The following is an 11,040-nucleotide window of genomic DNA, read 5'->3' as shown; positions in this document are numbered from 1 at the left end:
TATCAGCCAGGCGTACCTCTCACCTGTCACAGTAGCAGTTACAAAACCAGAATCACGCATTTCCTCGAAGAAAAAAGGCCCGATAACGGTAGATGTGGTAAAACCAACCCATACCGTGACTTTCTCGTCGTGCAATGGAGTTTCCACGACAGTTCTATGATTTGAGGTAGCCCAAATTCTGCAGTTGTGGGCGTTGACAGACCTTCGTCGGTCCGAAACACGTTACTCAACCGATCGTCATCTTCCGCCATCTTTTGAAATTCCCACACCGCAAATGCCCTCCACTTCACTAAATCGCCAGTTAACAGTTCATGATGCCGAGGGATTTTGTACGGATTACATCGGACGGTACGTCTAAGGTGCATAGACGAACCCGCTACAGTATCCAATTCTTCCTGAACTGTCTCAGCAGCATTACGCCTTGTGCTCAGTCGGTCACTGACGTTTTGTGATTTTTTTGTGTGCTAATTAAACCCCATGTCATTCCAAGCATGTGTGTCAATTTTTACCTCTCTATCTACATTATTCCGTGGTTTATTAAGTTTTCAAATTTATACTGACTTTTTGATCACCCGGTACTATCTACTGGCTCAATGCGAACGACAACACATCATATCACACCACATACCTCAAATTCACTTCGGAGTAAGCATGTTCCAACACGGTACTTTTTGTTTATCTCCTTCGCCACGAGCGTATAGTAGGTGTTTCCGTATGAGCGTGAAAAAATTTAATAGGACATAGAGGATGCTCCACTGAACAGTTTGAGGTAGAATCAGAGAAGCCAGCTTGAGGAAATAATAGGAACAAAATCACTTTACTGTATACTCTTGTTTACATTAGTTAACTGTAAATACCATAGCTGACACAATGAACGTGCCGTTTGTACTCTATCTTACAAAATGTGCGGAAACTGACGGCCATCAACTTCAATGCAATCATGAAATCGGTGAAGAAGATCCTGACGCACGCTGACAAATATCCTTGGTGTGTTCCGAATCACATCGCAGGCAGCTGCAATTCGGTAACTAATTTCGTCTCCGCATCCACTGGTGTCTCATACACAACTGACTTTAGGTATCCCCATACGAGAATAATCAAGATGATTCAGGTCAGGTGACCTCGCGGGCCATGGAATAGGACCTCTCCTTCGAATTCAGCGACCAGGAAATACTGTACTGGTTCTGCTCTATCGTATTGTACTGTGCGTCTCTGAACAGCACTGGGTAATGAATGGGTCTGTGGCTGATTCATAGCACGTTCTTTTATGAGACAACGTAAATACGATACAACAGAGCCACCTTATGGGCAAAACCTGCATCGTGACTCCCTAGTAATCAGACTCGTCGTCCTTGTTTCCTTACAGGAAATACAGAATGCACATTGAAGTAAACAGCGCAGTACGTGTAACTGGTACGCATGTCAGTTGTAAATAAGCTGGAAAACAGTAATGTTAGACAAAGCCGCAGACAAGTTTACTTCCGTATTCCCTTAAGCTGGCTTCTGCGACCCCAGGTTCCCTACCTCAAATTGTTCAGCACAGTATCCTCTACGTCCTGTTAGATTTTTGCACTCTCTTACGGAAATACCCTATAAACGCATGTTTATTGCCCATGCAATATGCATTTCCAACGCCTGGTTGCTTAACGAAGTATTTTTGTTGTTAGCTCCGTCGTAATATCTGTCAGTTTGGGCACTGAAGTTTTGAACACTTTGTGTATGGAACGCTCTGTTCACAGTAAGCACACACACCAGACGCGGCCGCCCATATATGGTAGCAGCAGAGCGCGTGGCCCTGCAGCTTAGCTGCCCGCTTACTCACAGCTCTCAAGGCACACATCTGGCTAGCGGGCCCTCTGCTGCTCCAGACGGCAGGGCTGTCTCTATCGCCACCGGCTGCGCTGTGGCCCCGATACGCCTCCGCTGTTTTCATTCAGACCGAGCTGGCGGAAGCTGCCAGCAGCGCACGTGCCGCTTTGACTTGCAAAACTCCGGCAAGGTATCAACATCCGATCCCTGGGGGTTTCTCTACATCTGCCTTCACCAAGGACACATAACTTGGCAATATTAATTCCATGACGTATATTCTTCCCTTTTCTCAAATACTCTTCGATATTTTACACCTCTCTCTCTTTTTATATATATATATATATATATATATATATATATATATATATATATATATATATATATATTGCCCCGCCCCCCCTCCCCCTCTCTCACCCTCTGTGTGTGTGTGTGTGTGCGTGTGTGTGTGTGTTTGTGTGTGTGTCATTTCGTTCCATCGGACACATAGAACTATTTTTCTGACCAGCTCCGCCTTCAAATTCCTTGATTTCACTTGTTTTTTCTGCTTGTGTATCTACATCACTACTCTGAAATTCACATTTACGTGCTTGGCACAGGGATCGCCGATTTACCTGCAACCTATTTCTCTACCACTCCACTCTCGAACAACGCACGGGAAAAATGTACAATTAAATCTTTCTGTGCGTGCTCTGATTTCTCTGTTTTATTGTTCAAATGTGTGTGAAATTTTATGGGACTTAAGGTCATCAGTCCATAAGCTTACACACTACTTAACCTAAATTATCCTAAGGACAAACACACACACCCATGCCCGAGATGAGGGAGGACTTGAACCTCCGCCGGGATCAGCCTCACAGTCCATGAAAGCAGCGCCTTAGACTCTGTTTTATTACAATGATCTCTCCTCCCTATGTAGATGAACGTCAACAAAATATTGTCACGCTCTGAGGATAAAGTTGCTGATCGAAATTTAATGAGAAGGTCCTCAAGCATCGGAAAACGCTTTCGTTTTAATGACTGTCACCCAATCCGTGTATCATATCCGTGGCCCCTCTCTCCTCTATTTCACGATAGCACAAAACGAGCTGTCCTTCTTCGAACTTTTTTGATGTCCTCCGTCAATTCTACCAGATCCGCTTCCCACACCGTACTGCACTATTCCAGAAGAGGACGGACAAGCGTACTGTAAGCAGTCTCTTTAGTAAACCTGTCGTATTTTCTAAGCATTCTGCCAATAAAACGCATTTTTGGTGAGCTTTCTTCAGAACATTATCTATGTGACCCTTCCACCTTAAGTTATTCGTAATTGTAATCCCCAAGTATTTAGTTCACTTCACAGCCTTAGGATTGTGTGATTTCTCGTGTGACCGAAACTTAACGGATTCCTTTCAGTAGTTATGTGGATAATCAAAAATGGCTCTAAGCACTATGGGACTTAACATCTGAGGTCATCAGTCCCCTAGAACTTAGAACTACTTAAACCTAACTAACCTAAGGACATCACACACGCCTATACACGAGGCAGGAATCGAACCTGCGACCGCAGCAGTCGCCCGGTTCCGGGCTGAAGCGCCTAGAACCGCTCGGCCACCGCGGCCGGCTGTGGATAATCTCTCACTTTTTAGTAGGCACTTTCCGTACCATACAGATACCTTGTCTAAATCATTTTGCAGTTGGTTTTGATCTACTGACGACTTTTCTATACGGTAAATGACAGCATCATCTGAAAACAATCTAAAATGGTTAGTCATATTGTCTCCTAAATCATTTATGTACATTAGAAGCAGCAAATGCATGAAATTTGTTTATCAAATGTTGCTAGCAGGTGTGGCCCACATGTATTTTAATAGCACTTTACTTAGCTCACTAGCAGACCTGGTGGAAATATTTTTTCTTGTTTTAGGACCTAATATAAGCTTTTCATTTTTCTATTAATACATCTGAAGACGGTCATTGTAGACCAAAAAACGTTGTGATAGTGTCGTAAAAACGGCGATTGTGCGAAAAAAAACAAATCTTTGTAAGAACTCAGTCACCGTATCCTTAAACGAAATGTCGTTTTTCCACAAACACTTTTCGCAGTTGGCAGTGTTCATAGAACAACGCATTCCTACAAGGCGCAGTATACCATAGCAGCGTCTGGAAAACAGATGCCTAACGTTTTCCCGTTTTACAGGAAACTAATGATAAATTTGGGCCGTTCGGGATTAGCCGAGCGGTGTAAGGCGCTGCAGTCGTGGACTGTGCGGCTGGTCCCGGCGGAGGTTCGAGTCCTCCCTCGGACATGGGTGCGTGTGTTTGTCCTTAGGATAATTTAGGTTAAGTAGTGTGTAAGCTTAGGGACTGATGACCTTAGCAGTTAAGTCTCATAAGATTTCACATACATTTGAACATTTTTTTTGTTGTTGATAAATTTAGTCCTCGTGTCATAGCAGATGTCAGTCACTTCATCCAGATATGGAATTGAAAATTATAGTTTAGAAAACATTTCTTCAGAAGGTTTTGAAACCATACGTTGCTGATAACAAATTTTTTCTAATACTGTATTCTGGGATGTACGAGTGCGTTCAATAAGTAGTGCAACAAGTTTTCTTTTTCAGCCAATATCGGTTGAAACAATGCGCAGTTTTTTGTAGGACATGAAATGGTTCTCGAAGATATGATACCACGTTTCTGGATGACGAGGGTCAGCCAACTAGCAGGGCAAAAGTCGTAACGCCAAACTACATGCATGTGTGCCAGCCGTATGATGTTTGTTTTTATCGCCAAGTTTAAAACTTTCAGTCGATGCTTTAAAATTGCAATGTTGCATCACCACGCAGATGCAATGACTGCTCGAAGCATAATTCGTAATCAAATTTTAGTACCGATTTTTCTGGTGAATAAATATTTTAAATGTAAACAAGTCCATTACAGCCGAATCTTCGGAAGGAGCCATGTAGTTCCGCGAGGATCGCATTCGTTAGTTACATGACAAGTACCATTATTTATCAGTTCGAAGGAAATAGTATGTAAAGGAGCGAGTGAAAGAGTCTAAGAGGACCAGCATTATAGTTTTTATTGCTTACTAGTCCAAGTCGTTGGAGAAATTTATTTGCCTACTTTGTAATTATTTATTATTGATTTACTTACCTTATTAAGCCTCCTACTCCTACTAATTTCCATACAGAAATGAATACGTATGAGAAAGAGAAAACTGCTGAATCTATTTGGGAGTTGAACACGGTTTCTCGATTCCCCAACCATACATACCTTGGTCGCTACGCCAGCGGGGCTTTCATTGATTAGCGTTTACGTCGTGGGTACACAAGCAGCAGCCGTAAAGTTTCTCTCCTCAGTTTCTAGGAAAATGTACCTTTGCGGAACGCATACATGATGATGCGAAACGCTCAGTGTTCCATTAAGTATCGATGCCTTCAAGTTTGACTCGAGTGCACATGGTGAACTATATGTAAGAGTGGTTTTCTGAAAATCAGGGGGTTTTGAGCCAGCATATGTTAGAGTCTTTCATTGTAAGGTTGTACACTAGCGACGTGCCAAATGCAACCGAAACGGTTGACCGTGCCTGAGGCTTTCCCCGCGAGACTACTTCCTCCCTCACTCACGCCCTCCACCGCCTTCTGCCATTCACATACGATCAGAGAAAGTTAGCCAAGTAGTTGTCCGTAACATTTATCACCGTATGTGGCAATTAAGTAACGCTAATAATGAAGTAGCCGGCCGAAGTGGCCGAGCGGTTCTAGGCGCTACAGTCTTTTTATTGTGTGTGAAATCTTATGGGACTTAACTGCTAAGGTCATCAGTCCCTAAGCTTACACACTACTTAACCTAAATTATCCTAAGGACAAACACACACACCCATGCCCGAGATGAGGGAGGACTTGAACCTCCGCCGGGATCAGCCTCACAGTCCACGACTGCAGCGCCGTAGACTCTGTTTTATTAAAATGATCTCTTCTCGCTATGTAGATGAACGTCAACAAAATATTGTCATGCTCTGAGGATAAAGTTGGTGATCGAAATTTCATGAGAAGGTCCTCAAGCAGCGGAAAACGCTTTCGTTTTATTGACTGTCACCCAATTCGTGTGGGCCGGCCGGAGTGGCCGTGCGGTTCTAGGCGCTTCAGTCTGGAACCGAGCGATCGCTACGGTCGCAGGTTAGAATCCTGCTTCGGTCATGAATGTGTCTGATGTCCTTAGGTTAGTTAGGTTTAAGTAGTTCTAAGTTCTAGGGGACTGATGACCTCAGAAGTTAAGTCCCCTGGTGCTCAGAGCCATTTGAACCAATAATGAAGTATCACGCGAGACAACACTGCAGCAAGGCCGCGTTGCTTGATCGGTGATTTGCTTTACCTCTCCTCCAGTAACTGTCTGCTAGTCCCAGCACGGAACTTCGCACAGTGCGGATTACACGCGCCTGATACTGTGGCTGCCACCATGTGTTTGGTCAATGATGGCTACAGTTTGCGCTGCTCAGGACAAGGAGTTGGCTCTCGAGTGGGCGAGGATAAAAAGTATTTATACACTCTTTGGTTATCTGCTCTTGCTACCGTCTGAAAGGTACACTGTGTGGTGTTCAACGGCTCACAACGTTCGACTGAAACCGTTATTATCATTGTTCTTCAGGTTCTTTGTTATTCTGACCACCACTTGTGGTATTGCAGAAGACTTCGTGTCGAAAGATACATACGTAGACAAGACCAGGACGCACCTCTTGATCTACGCTCCAGACGACAGCTTCCAACAGCTCTACCTTTTCAGAACTGCGATCTTGTGGAAGAATGCCCTACGATTCCTGCATAGACACTCACATACTCCACTGAGAGTGTCCCCAGCAGAGTTCAACTGTCACGAAGGTGGAGGATCGACATACCTCACATTAATATTCATTAGCAGGTGTCCAGATACTTTTGATATTGTATAGACTGAGGGTATTGAGAACGGGAGTAGGTAGCAAGAGGATGGGGCAGGGTAGGTAGACATACATTGAAGAGCTCCTAAGAACTGCAGACCAAACAACATTTTTTTTAAAATTTTATCCATATTTCGCAGCTTCAAACGTAACTATATTCACTATACTGGCAGTATGAATTAACAAACGCCTTCAGTCACAACTTTTCGTGTTTTATTCAGTACAAGATGCATTTCGGGCTCTGTGGGTCCATCATCAGGTGTAATTTTTATTATACAAGAATACAATCTTTTTTTTTCTCTTGAATGAGATGAAATGAATATTCCTGTCACAGAAAAGGTTAGGTTAGTCAAACGCGGAAACTATTTCGCACATATTTTCCGCGTTTGACTTACGAAAAACATCCTTGTTACTAGCTCACGTGGACTAGCTTTCCTTAGGAGTTCTGGAGACAACACGGTGCTGAGTACAGACTCCTAAGGAAAGCTTACCCACGTGTGCTAGTAACAAGGATCCCACAGTAAATACGCCAAGGAAATCAAATACTATTTTGGCAGTGTGTCTGAGGATGGCGATAATGTGCTGCCGAAACTAGTCGTGTGATAGAATAAAGACATTCACAAGATGCAGTTGTAGTGATACTTATTCTCTTACGTATCATCAGCTGAAGTCCCTCATCTGTGCAAAAAGATGATCATCTCTAAATATGTTGGTTTAGTTCAAATGGTTAAAATGGCTCTAAGCAGTATGGGACGTAACTTCTGAGGTCATCAGTCCCCTAGAACTTAGAACTACTTAAACCTGACTAACCTAAGGACATCATACACATCCATGCCCGAGGCAGGATTCGAACCTGCGACCGTAGCGGTCGCGCGGTTCCAGACTGTAGCGCCTAGAACCGCTCGGCCACCCCGGCCGGCTTTGGTTTAGTTGGGAGAGGTTATTTTTTGCAGAGTAGAGATCAGAAGAAGGAATCCAGATTAGTAGTGTGAGCAGAGGGAGAGAACCCCCTTACGTGTAGGAATAAGAGGAGGGGCAGGAGGGCACGGCATAGGTCAGACTTCAGGATGTGGGAGTGATAGTGTTCTGAGTAAGTTCTATAATGTGAAAGGAATGATTTGTGCGTGTAAAGCTAGACGAGTGTATTGTCAGGGTGTGTCAGAGTATCATGACAAAAAAATGAGGAGGGGAAACAACAGGTTTCACAATGTCGTATTTTCGAGATGTGTTAAGTGTTCATTTGGATGAGGAGGGAGGACACATGTGTACGCACAAAAAACAAGACAACAAAGGTGAGGAATGTATGGAGTTGGAGCAGTTGGGCTAATTTTAGTAATATGACATTAATTTCGGTAGAATAGCAAAAAATTCTTTCATAAATCGTCTAACGATGCATTGTAAATTCATAGCGTATCAGCCGGTTTCACCATACCAACAAATGAACAGCACACGGAAACAGGGAAGCGGGAGAGAGGTCTGGTACGAACAGCTCCCTCCCTATCGACAGTAACTGGTGCCCGCAGTGAGTATCGATCGCTCGCAACGCAACACAGCTAACCCCCCTGATTACGGCCGCCATCTAATTTTGACTTCATCCGCGCAAAGGTGCTCACAATTATGCCGAGAGCGGATTAAACGTTCTGGGGCACTGCAATGGCGCCACACCAATGTCACCGCACAAATAGGTTAAACGCTGTGCGAAGTAATTTAATAAGCCTGAGTGCTCGGACGCACTGCGTGATCGCATCCCAAGACCTCAACGCCCAGCGGTTTTAAGCTTCCTTTAAGCTTGCTTACGTGTTCACAGTTGAGTACAAAGTGTACGTCCTGAGCGCTGTTCGGCCGTTCTAGTCTTTTGCTGAACTGATATTAATGATAAATACGTTTGTAAAGGATAGTGAACATCGGGTTATCGGCACCTACACAAAATCATGATGATCCATGTGTGATGCATGCTCTGTGTGGCAGATAGCATATCGATTTTACCATAAAAAATAAATTAAATTAAAATAAAATAAAATATGATAGCAGCCGCCATGGAATGAAGTCGGAGGAATTTGTTGCACCACGTAAGAAGGGACTTCAGAAAATAAGTTACGAGGTCTGTTCCAAAAATTCTGGAACATTCATCATTTCGCGGCAATTGTGTGTTGGAGCGAAACGCAGTTGGCATCCCTTCACACGCCTGTGTTTAATGTGGAGCAGCCGGAAGTTTCGTTGTTTCATGTGTTAGTTTTGTTCAGTGCTGCATTGAGTAAAAAGTTGTGTCACACAATTAGCGAATTTCGAGATGGCAGAACTAGAGGAACAACGCTTCTGAATTAGATGTTGCGTGAAACTCAAGAAAATGTTTACAGAGACACAGCAAATGATGCAGGAGGCTTACGGTGATGAGTGCTCAAGTCGCACTCGGTGTTACGAATGGATCGCGCAGTTTAAAAATGGCCAGACGGAAGTTACAGTTGGTTCAGGACACCCTTTGACGTCTATGGATGACGCTCACGTCAGGAACGTGAATGAAATTATGCGTGCCAATCGAAGACTGACTGCCCGAGAGACGGAAGTAGAATGTAACATTTCAGTTGGATGGTGTCATCAAATCCTGTGAGTAAGAAATGGCCTGAAATGTGGCGAAGTAATTCATGGCTCTTGCATATACACCTACATCATACTCCGCAAGCCACCTAATGGTGTGTGGCGGAGGGTACTTTCGGTACCACTATCTGATCCCTCCAACCCCGTTCCACTCGCGGATAGTGCGTGGGAAGAATGATGGTCAGTAAGCCTCTGTATTGGCTCTAATATCTCGAATTTTCTCCTCGTGGTCAAAACGCTAGATGTATGTGGCGGGGAGGGGGACTAATATGTTGTCTGGCTCCTCCTGAAAAGTGCTGTCCCGAAATTTCAATAGTAAGTCTCCGTGATGCACAACGATCTCTAGTAACGTCTGCCAGCGGAGTTTGTTTAGCATCTCTGTAAAGCTCTCTCGCCAGCTAAACGATCCCGCGACGAAACGCGCCGCTCTTAGTTGGATCTTCTCTATCTCCTCTATCAGTTCTACCAGATAGGGATCCCACATAGATGAACAATACTCAAGAAACGGGCGAACAAGCGCCTTTTAAGCAACTTCTTTCGTGAATGAGTTACATTTCCTTAAGATTCTTCTGATGAATCTGAGTCCTGTGTCTGCTTTTCCCACTGTTTTATATGGCCATTCCACTTAAGGTCGCTCTGGATAATTAAGCCTAGATATTTTACGGCAGAGCCGGCCGGGGTGGCCGTGCGGTTCTAGGCGCTACAGTCTGGAACCGCGTGACCGCTACGGTCGCAGGTTCGAATCCTGCCTCGGGCATGGATGTGTGTGATGTCCTTAGGTTAGTTAGGTTTAAGTCGTTCTAAGTTCTAGGGGACTGATGACCTTAGAAGTTAAGTCCCATAGTGCTCAGAGCCATTTGAACCTTTTTTTTTTTTTTTTTTTTTTTTTTTTTTACTGCAGACACTGTCTCCAGCTGTTTGTCACCAATAGTGTAGTTGTATAGTAGTGGATTTCTTTTCCTATGTATGCGCAATATGTTACATTTATTTACGTTCAGAGTCAACTGCCAGAGTCTGCACCATTCATCAATTATCTGCAGGTCGTTCTGCAAATTCTTACTATCATCTGGCGTAGCTACTTTGGTATAGACAACTCCATCATCTGCGAATAGCCTTAAAGAGCATCCGACACTTTCTACTAGATCATTTATGTATGTTGTGAACAGCAATGGTCCTATCACACTTCCCTGTGGTAATCCGGATATTACCTTTACATCTGTCGATTTAGATCCGTAAAGAGCGACGTGTTGAGTTCTATCTGCAAGAAAGTCTTGAATCCAATCGCAGGTCTGCTCCGTTACTCCTAAGCTCTTATTTTTTCATTAAAGGACAATGCGGGACGGTGTCAAATGCCTAATTGTAGTCAAGGAACACGGTACCAACCTGAGCGCCGTTGTCCACTGCGATGTGGATCTCATGGAGGAACAGAGCGAGCTGAGTTTCGCAGGACCTCTGTTTGCGGTATCCATGTTGATTTTTGTAGAGGAGCTGTTCATTTTCCAAAAACGTCATAATTCTTGAGCATAAAACATGTTCCATAATTCTACAACAGATTTACGTCAACGATATAGGTCTACGAGTATAACTGTGTGGGTCTGTCTTACGGCCTTTCTTAAAAACGCGAATGACCTGCGTTTTTTTTTTTTTTGTCGTTAGGTACCTTTCGTTGCTCAAGCGATCTATGATAAATTACTGCTAGGAGGGGAGCAAGTTCTTTCGCATAA

This window comes from Schistocerca americana, chromosome 1 (genome assembly GCF_021461395.2).
Source record: "Schistocerca americana isolate TAMUIC-IGC-003095 chromosome 1, iqSchAmer2.1, whole genome shotgun sequence".
In the NCBI taxonomy this organism is placed as follows: Eukaryota; Metazoa; Arthropoda; class Insecta; order Orthoptera; family Acrididae; genus Schistocerca; species Schistocerca americana.
Note: the sequence above shows the minus strand (reverse complement) of the source record.